Here is a 10,390-nt window from a genome sequence, read left to right on the forward strand (position 1 = left end):
AAAAATCTTTGTGGCTATTGAACTAAAACACAATAAATAAAAGTATTTCATTGCATGTTTGGTATAAAAATTCTCACTACATGCATTTGGTTTTGACAGCCTATTTTAACTACGTAATTTGGTATTGTTAGCAAAGATACAAAGATGATGTATGGCCAACAGAAAAATGTTTTCTCTTTCAGCTGTTAAATAAATAGGTCTGTCTTTCTTTTGTGTCTCTCTTAAGATAATTAAAATGGTAGGAGGAATTTATCTGGCTCTAATGTTCATGGTTATATGCATTATTGCTAATTAATAGCATTAAGTGTCTAAGCAGTAGAATTGCTCCTCCAGTGCAAAGTAAACAGAACTCTAAAATCACTAAATCAGGGAATTGGACACAGCCAAGCAGAATGAAAATAACAAGTAGAAGCTGTTGTTATTATGTTGTGAAGATTTTTTTCTGTAAAACAGATTTTTGAGTACTGGGGATACAAATTTGTAGGACTATGTTCCAATGTAATGGTCTCAGTGGTTTACTTAGCATGCTACATTAGTAGGAAGAAAGCAGTATGAGCTGTCTTCAGAGAGGTGGAACTGGCTAGAATGATCCCAGGTGGATTAGAGATAAGAAGCTACCAAAATCAGGTTCCTAGGGCTAAATCAGATGTCAAAATGTACGGCATCAAGTGAGACCTACGCTCAGAACTCAAAACGAGAAGGAGCCATACCTATTAGCTGTAGGTAATGTTCATAGCAATAGACATTTTACAGCAATAATAAAGAGAAAAAATTGAAGAGTATTAAGTGCTGTAGAAAACCAACCCATTAAATAGAATATAATTCATTATTGAAGAGCCAATTTTCATTTTAGTTTTCACTCTAGATTTAAAGAATTGTAACAAAACAGTCATCTTCAACCTCAAACTTTCCGTTTTGAATGTTTAGATTTATACAAATGTATATTTGCAATTTCTTCAGCTTACAGATCCATAAGCGCTCAGTTAATTTTGTGTCTTCTGAGTACAGAAAAATAAAAACCAAGGCTCTTAAGACAACTAGGTCTCTCCTTCCTTCAAGCTACTTCCACAAGAAGTTCTGAGTTAAATGTTGGTATCGTCTACAAGAGAGTTCTCAGCAAAAGGCCCCAGGAATTCCTGGTGCTTTCGCTGTTAAATTTCAGGAATATTATCCGAAAGAAATTGATTGTGACTGCTGTGGCAGATTATAGATATCAAAGAACTAGTGATACAAAATCATAGTGCAACAAATATTAGAACAAGTTTAATGTACTTGCTTTGTGAAGTTTCATTGAGAGCATTGCTTTCAAAATTAATTGGGAGTTCTGAGATATGTTGCAGCTCAGATGCACAGACAAAAATTGCCTATTTGAAAAGCTAGCTAAAATAGCCTAAATTCTTTCTTGCTCCTCCACCTCTTTCTCTAAAATGTTTTATTATCTCTACTGCAAGATCCCTAGTTAGGATACTTTACCAAATATTTTCAGAGCTGTGTACTTCAAGTGGCTCACCAGCTTCTCTCTTCGAAGTCATCAGTATAACTTTTAAGAGCCAGCCTGTGTATTTTAAGAACCAGCAAATTCAAAAAGTATAAAAGGCTTTAAACCAGATGCCAGATGTAACCATCAGAACAGCCAGCTCCTTCCAGAGAACATACACTTAGCAGCGATGTAACCAAGGCTCTGTCTCTTAAAAACATGTTGATTTTTGGTTTCTGGAGCAATATATTCTCAAGTTAAGGCATCAGTACCACCTTTTATTTCTTGTTAATTATATATGTATCTGTGAGAACCAGTTTCCCACAAAGACTATACGGTTTGGATTGTATCTATCGCTCAGTGGGAACATTTCTTGTCTCTTATAAAGCACTGTTTAAGCGCACAAACAAATTTCTGTGGCTTTCCCTGTGGACCAATGTCTATCACATAGCAACATCTGCTAAGGAATATGCTGCAAAGCTATCTTCATATTTTTCCTGTCTTCCTGGAGATAAATTTGTCCACTTCTGGGAAATATATCCAACATCTTCACAATCACTGTTACACTCACAATAAACATTTGAAAATGTCATGTTACAAACAGGCAACTGGCAGGTATTTTGTACAATACCCTGACTAATATAATAGAGATAGAGACAGTACTGAATATAAATTCTCTATTATTTGCAAGTACAGAATCTAGCAGGAACAACCTTAGCACAGACGTAAAAGTTCTAGTCCTGCTAAATGCAACATTAAAAGCTCAAGTTATTAATAACTTGGCAGAAAGTTTTTAGTACCTAGAAAATGTCATTGCCTTGTAAAATATGGCAAAACAGATTTTAAAAAAAAAAACAAACCAACAACAGTAGAATTAAACTAATCTGTCTCCTTGCCTTTTTTTTTTTTTGCATATTGAGCAGCCCTCAACACAGTTACAGTACTGAAAGTCACCCTTTCATCTTCCTTAAAGATAGCTGGTATCGCATTCCTTGAATGTTCAGTATAGAATTACTCCTCAGAACTCAGTCCCTTTCTCCTGTGCACCAGTTCTATAATTCCTCAAGGGAGTTTTTTGTGGTATACACACATTTATGGGGGCAAAGAGAATTCTGATTTCAGAGTGCTTGCTATTACAAGACGGATTTGTTTGTAATTGTTTTCGTACTTCAGACAAACACTTCTCTCCACACACTGAGAATTCACTGCAGACAGGAAAACAACCATTAGGTTGGGTTTGGCGTTTACAATAAACATTTCAGAATTTTGAAACTTTCAATTATCTACAGAATTATTAAAGTGGTTAAATGAGCTTGCATGCAACATAGGAGAACTAATTGTTTTACTGCAAAATCTACTACCTGAATTAATACACTAGTTAATGTATATATGCATTGTTTTCCAGCACATCGACTTTCTTTGTGGACATTAAAGGAAGACACAAACCATGAGCTACAATATCCTCATATAAAACCGTATTTTGCATTGTCGTTTAACAACTTAACACCTCATAAAGTGGGGAGTAATGAAAAATAACTGCTAACACTCAAAGCACTAGAACCAAAAATGGTCTTTTTTTTCCTAAATATATGTTATATATTTAAGCTTATATCTTTAAGACAACATTGGCCTCAGTCTTATCTGACCATAGCCCAGTCATCTGTCAATAGATGTTTGAGGAATTATTAATAGCCCAAGAGCCAGCTATCTAAAGACCAAAGTTCAGTCTGTGAATTAGGGAGCCAGTTCTGCTCTCCTATGACACTTCCGATCACGAAGTCCGTATGATGGCTGCTAATAAAATGTTCTTGACTGAGAGGACTGATTCAACCAAAGCAGATCAAAACTGAAAGAATTCAGTGATTACTTACATCACAGGATTCTGAAAAAAATATGGTCTGTGAGGTCTACTGAGTTTAACTGGAAAGCACAAAATGTTAAAGAGAGGGAAGAAAAATGATATGGCAGTCATTGGCTTAATACCCTGTAGTCTGATTTTAATTTTATGAAAGATATTAGAACAAATTATGAAAGCAAGAAAAAATAATACCTGGAGAAAAATAAAACAACATGCAGCAGAGGATATGGAGAATTAAATTATGCCAAAATAACCTGTGCGATAACTGGGTTTTTTTTTTTTAAAAAAAAGAAATGCAATGAATCCCTTCTGTCTAAAGTAAACCGTGGAAAAGATTTCACATTACTGTTTAAATCTGAAATGTACATTATATTGTAAAAGTCATGCACTAGTTAAGGAACTACCTTAAGAGGTGACTGCAAGTAGTGCTGAAAGAATTTTCTTAGTAGATTGAATGTTAAGAGGATACAACACCTTAAATTTACAAGTCTCATTGAGTATGATGTCCTGAGTTTCTAAGATTTAGGTAAAGGGAGAAACTTTCAAATGAAAGAAGGTAAATCTAAAGCACTGTGCTTTGCAGAAAAAGCTACAAAATATTCCTTGAAAAAGCTTTTCAAACATGGCAAGACATAGTCTTTGTAACATGAACATCTTGTATATACTACCCGCTAAATCTGAAAAACTAGCAATAAAAAGGTAGCAAATCAGTCATACTAAACATGTAATCCTAGTATAACAAAAGTATACCTTGAAAGAGAGACAAGCTCAAATATAAATATAGAGCAAATACTGATAAAGGTATAGCAAACCAATTTGCAACAGGAGATATAGGCAAAATCTGGTAGCATAGAAAAGCAAAATCAATTATAAAAAATTCCATTACTATTTATAATTACCTGTTCTAAACAAGAAAGAGTAGAAAAATTCCTTTACATTCATTTCTGAAGGAACAAAACACTCTCTTTCCTCTCCAGAATGACTGGAACAAGAAATGGATATTTTTCTACGTTGTACACCATGGTTATAGTCAAACTGAAACGTAATGAATGCAAGTTAAAAAAAAAAAGTCTAAAACCTTGTCATTTTGCCTTTTCCACCTCCACTAATAGCAGTAACCCATTTCAGGGCTGCATAAAGCTTAATAATTTAGGACCTTCTACAGCATAGAAATATTCTGCTCATATGCATTTTTACTCCAGCCATATTCTCTTTCCCATGCTCTGACAGACGAAGCAGATTTGTGTGTTTCAATAATGGCTTTGAACTCTCAAAACAGAATTGATTTGAAAGTGGGGTCTTTCTGTCAGAGATTCAGTTTTGTCCCTCGCCAGATTCAAGAGGCAGCTTAGCACACAAGAATAGGACCGTGTCTTCTTGCATACAAAAACACTTAACCTGCTATTAAACAGTGCTACATCACCTTCAGGAAGGCCCTGGATGGGATTTTGCCTCTAGCAGTTATTTCTTCAAGAATTACTATAAACTGCCCTTGCCTGTATGGCACGCTCCTCCCAGTGACAGCACGTCTCACTGTCCCATCTGAGGAAGTTATTGTGCTAACATATATATGCATGATAAAATGTGTAGTAAAAGTGTACAGAACTGTGCTGAACAAGTTTTAAAGTAAGGAAAATACAAAAAAAAAAAAAAGAAACATATAAATGGTTCTACTTGATCAGTCATTTCTTACTTGTTTTCCTGGAGTTTCATTCAATTTTAAATAACATGTTTGTGTTAAAACTGTAATAATCAAGAATTGGTCGCTAAAATTCTAAAACCCCACTAGTGGAGAATATTAAGCACTGAAACACTTTAGCACACTGTTAACTTTATAATTGTGAAGAACCAAGATTAAAAAAATAGGTCCTAATAACTATAAAAAAAACCCCAGCAGCAACAGCCAACAATGAAAAACCAAAGCAAAAGTATCCTTTTGAGAGCTAAGTATTTCCAAGGAACCACTCAAAATACAAATGAGAAGAAATGGTGGCCGTATGCAATACCTGTTTGCAGCCAAGGTAAGTGGAATGAAAATCACATTAGATGATCATTCAGAAACGGACAGGGCTACTCACAACGAGAAGACTGCAATGTGATCCTTCAGCTGGTTAAGGAATGCTTTGCATACAACTTTACGTAGAAGCTATTACATTTCATTGCACCATATGGCAGTAAGGCAGAGTACAACATATGGAAATCCAGTCAGGCGAAGAGAAACATTAAAGAAGGAATAGTAAGCGTATGGTGGCATTGTGAATACCTATATGTAAGGAATCATTCTGAGTCGCTTCCTGTCCGTGCCAACCAGTACACGGGCAGGTTAGCACTGCTCTGACATTTGATGGATTTCTCTGTATGTCTGTCAAGTCCCAGTTTCTTGTGACACTCAGCTCAGGCCATTCATTATCACTGCTCTGAAGATGCTGATGGAACATTGTTTGATTGGGATATTTTGTCTTCTTTTTCTCCTCTCCCATCTTTTCTCCCTACTCTCTCCCTCTTCCTCTCCACTGGTAGTAGCTGCCTTTCCTGCACTGGTCTTTTACCCAGTCCCTACCCCGACACTCACTTGCGCACTAAAGATTTGAGACATTTCAAGCAGAGATGTTTTAAAGAATGTCTTATACATGTGATAATGCCATGTTATACTTTAAAGAACTTCAGCTTTCAAAGTCAGCTGGTTAGATATTTTGCAGGTCTTCCCTGCTCAGTCACTGTCCAAATAAAATTGGGTTTTATTTTAAAATGACACTTGCAAATATTGAAGTCTCCACAACCAAAGACTGCTGTCTGAATACCTGTGAATATGAATTTTATTGATGAAAATGGCAGCATTTTAATTGATAGTATTAAGAATGTTTACTAAGATATTGGATATAATATTCATTTGGGTCCAGTTCTTGTAGCTATCCTTATTGAAATGGAACTTCATACAGCCGTAAAAACCCAGTTAGCAGACCCCTGTATAAGGTAAAAGTTCTTTTACTGTGCAGCAGCATCCTCTGTTGAGGGCAGTGTAATGAATAAATATATTATTCATATTATGATAACATTGAAAAGCCACAGCCAACAAAGCTTCAGTTCCTGCTGAAGGATTTAATCATGCCCACTCACATGAAGGATGAAATATGGGAAAATGACATAACATCTGAGCAAAGTGTCAGTAGTGTCAAATGAAATGTATTTTCTCAATTCTCATATTTCTCCAATTCCTTTAAATACAGATTTAAACAAGAAAACAAAGAAAAATAAGAAGAATTAGGAAGTAAGGAAAAATTATGTTGAAAAAGAACAAGTTTGATAAATTGAACAGAGAAAATTTTAGCATAAAGTAATCAGATGATATATATCTTAATAAATCAAGAAAATGTGCTATTGGACTTATTTTGGCACTGAAAATTATGCCCCTGATTCATTCAAACATGTAAACATTTGAGCAGCAGAAATCATCCCACGATGTGTGATAAAATAGAGAAACCTGGGTAATAGAAAGAGAATAGGAAGGAGGGAAGGGATTGAGGGAGTGAGGGAGAGGAGAGAGGGAGGGAGCAGGGAGGAGGAAGGAAGAAAGGATAGGAGGAACTGGCAACAGGAGGGAGGGAGGGAAACAGATAGCCAAGTATGGATCGTTGGTCTTGATAAATACTCCTTTTAGATTTGGCGTCTTTAAAAGCAAAACACGTACATGGGGCAAATCTTGACCAGATTTTTTAGTCATAAAACTATCCATAGGTGGCAGAGTCCGTATTTTTCCCATGTAAGATTTACAGAAACAAGATGTTAAAGCCTATTTCAACAGCCTGACCTATTCGTTTTTACTGTTTGGAGATTAGTCAGTTCCTAAGACTGAGCACTATATGTAGGGATTACCTCACCCATGTTGACAAGCAGCCAGCACTGTTGGTAAGAAGCCACTTCATAACTGCAAAATATTTTTAAGATGGGGAAGGAGAGTAACTTTAAATCTGAAACAAGCAATTCCTTTTCTATATTGGCAACACATAAGTACCTTAGTTTGAATTTTGGCCATGACATTTGCGGCTCAAAAAGAGAAATTAATTGTTGCGCCAGGTCCATATTAAAGAAATGGGGGGGGGGGGGGGGGGGGGATATCCAGGATTTAGCAGTGATTTCTGTACAATTCTGGTTTTCCACAAGCATTCAAAAAGCTCTTTTTCAGGATCAGGGGAAAATACATAAACACAGCAGCCATCAATGTGACTGCCACACATGTATATATAGGAAAGCTCATTTTGAATAAAGGAAGCAATAACACTGATAGCAAGGACTTTACCATACCTCAAATTGTGAAATAAGAACTCATGCTCCGTGATAGCTTTTTACTGCCCTCTCTTCAGACTCCTCATCTTTCATTTATTTTGGTGTACGAATTAGTTAGATCAAAAGTAGTCCAGTTATGTCAACTCAGGCTACAATTACAATTCCCATGTCTATAAAAGGGTTTGAACTTCTGACTGACAACTATTTAAAAAAAAAAAAAAGTTAGCTCATGGAGTATTGGTAATTGGGGAACGGGAAGAAGTGAGACAGCTACAGCCCAAGAGAATGTTTATTTGCTCTCAAATCTCTGGTGGGTTGCATTAGAGTCTGGAGGTAGCCTCCAGAGAGTGATTGCTCCTGGCTTTCTGAAGCTGGTGTGTCAGCTTCGCCTGGCTGGGTTCTGGCCAACCATCTGTCAACAGAGCTTGCCTTGTTTAGCCTAGCAAAACAAAAGCTGAGAGGGAATACAGTCACTCTCTATAAACACTTTGGGGATAAACAAGGGAGAGGAATAATAACTATTTAATCTAAGGGACAATGTTGGCATAAAAACAAATAGAAACAAACTGGCCATGAATCAATTTTGGTTAGAATTAGAAGGCCTCCTGCAGAAGTACAGGTCCAGAATAGCCTTCCTATGGCTGTAATGGGAGTTAAACAACTTCAGGATTTTCAAACTTGGTGTTTACTCTGTTTGTGAAGAGAATTTTATGATATTGTCTCCAAAACCAAAGTAAAATGCAGGGGCTTCCTTCTAGTCTGTTCCTTCAATAACTTTGGTTACAAATGCAAGCTTATCAAAAAAGTGTAAGTTCTTAAAATAATGATGCGTACTCTGTGCCAAAATATTCACCACTGATCATTACTTCCATTCATACTGCCACAAAACAGTTGGCTTTGCAAAGCCATATGAATATTAGTTTCATAAGACTGTTAACTGGATGCATTTCTGAACATACAGCTTTGAACTTTGCATAATCTATTTGTTTTAACACAAATTCTGGGGAGCAGCTGAAGCAAATTAAAATTACTTTGTCTGCAAGTATGAATTGTGTCAGGCAAGTGGCATTCCAGTTCTCCTTGCACAGTTGGTGATGCTGCCACAAGTAACTAAATACCACCTTTAATGCAGATCCTGTGGGGCTCTAGAGGAGCTTCTATGTCATATGACCAAGAAATATATGCAGCATGATCCAAAATAATGACTATGAGGGACTGGAGGGAAGATGTACATTCCATTAACTTCCTAGGTAAATCCTAACTCAACTATATGAAACCTTGATTTAACGCAGTAGGTAAATCCATGCTTGGATAAATCTGCAATTAGGGTAGAACTCCAGCACTCTCTTCACAGAAGTTGGCTTCGGCAAGGCTGCTGGTAGACTCACATTGCAGAACTGAATGCATCTATTAGTTCTGTGCTGTAGCAATAGTGTTGCTGTGGTAAAGGTCGCTGCTGCTTCTAGGATGTAACAAGGATTTGAGGTTATTCCAGATAAAAAATTTGTTTCATCATTATTAATATTGAATTATAGCATTTGTATTATTTGTATGATATCTGTATCCCTGTTACTTTCTGTACTTCTCCAGACCTTTCTCTTGCTGTTTAGTGCTTAGTGTTGAAGAAAGGAACTCAGTACTCAGGTAACCGCACACAAAATCACTGTGCAAAAATCAGAGGATAAAACCAACACATCAGCTTAAGAAATGATGATATTAATTCAGCAGCCACACCCTTTTTCTTCAGAAATCTTCTGTTATAATATTAATCTGAATTATCTAGGATCAGCCTTATGTCAATATTTCACTTTCATTATGCATGATTTGTTATATTTCTTGAACAGAAATGTAAAAGTACTGGTTGGCTTATTGTTACTGAGAGTTTCAACCTATCAACCCCAAAGCTTAATTTCCTAATGTGTCCCATCCAGGTATGCTTTCCTGTATTTATTACAGAGTAGAATCACTGCTGTTGAATCATATATATTAATAATTTATATTAACAGGGTATGACTATAGTAGATTAGCTATGGTGACACTACCTTAATTTAAAGCTTATGATGAAACCTTATTATGAAGCCAATTATTTCCAGACCATGACTGAATCATCATATGTATCACATACATACACATATATGTATATATAAATCCAAGCACATATGCAGACTATATTTGTATGTAAGTATAACTAAGAACATAACACCCTTGACACTAAGAAATGCAATGAAAAGCCAAAATGGCCAGGGAATAAAATGCTGTACCAAGTTCTTCCACTTGATAAGCTGTGTCATTTTCTCCTACACATCTCACCTCCATTCTGGGAGACCTTGAATGCAGAATTGTTTAGGTGAACAGAAATGGCTGTTTATAAACACCATATAATATACCCACACTTATTCTACAATAGGCCACCTATGTTAGAGGGAAAAAAAGGAAAACTACAATACTTCTTTCAGGGAAATAAAAATAGAAATATTTAAAGAGTCATTTTAACATACCTGTTTTCACACTCCTCACTGAAAAAATCCAGTTTCCTTAAAATTTAGGAATTCAAGCAGCATGCATTCAAACAGAACAATCACGTTCCTTAAAGTAACATAAAATGGCTTTCCACACACCGGACGATCACCATCTTGGGGGAAAAACATGGACCTTACTGGGTAGTTTGGAATCTCTACTTCCAGTTACCAGCCTCCTCCAGAAGATACTCTGGGTGTGCTATCTTCACCTCGGAGAAAATGATAACAGATGCAGACCTAAAACTTGCCTGT

This window comes from Mycteria americana, chromosome 1, assembly GCF_035582795.1.
Source record: "Mycteria americana isolate JAX WOST 10 ecotype Jacksonville Zoo and Gardens chromosome 1, USCA_MyAme_1.0, whole genome shotgun sequence".
NCBI lineage: Eukaryota > Metazoa > Chordata > Aves > Ciconiiformes > Ciconiidae > Mycteria > Mycteria americana.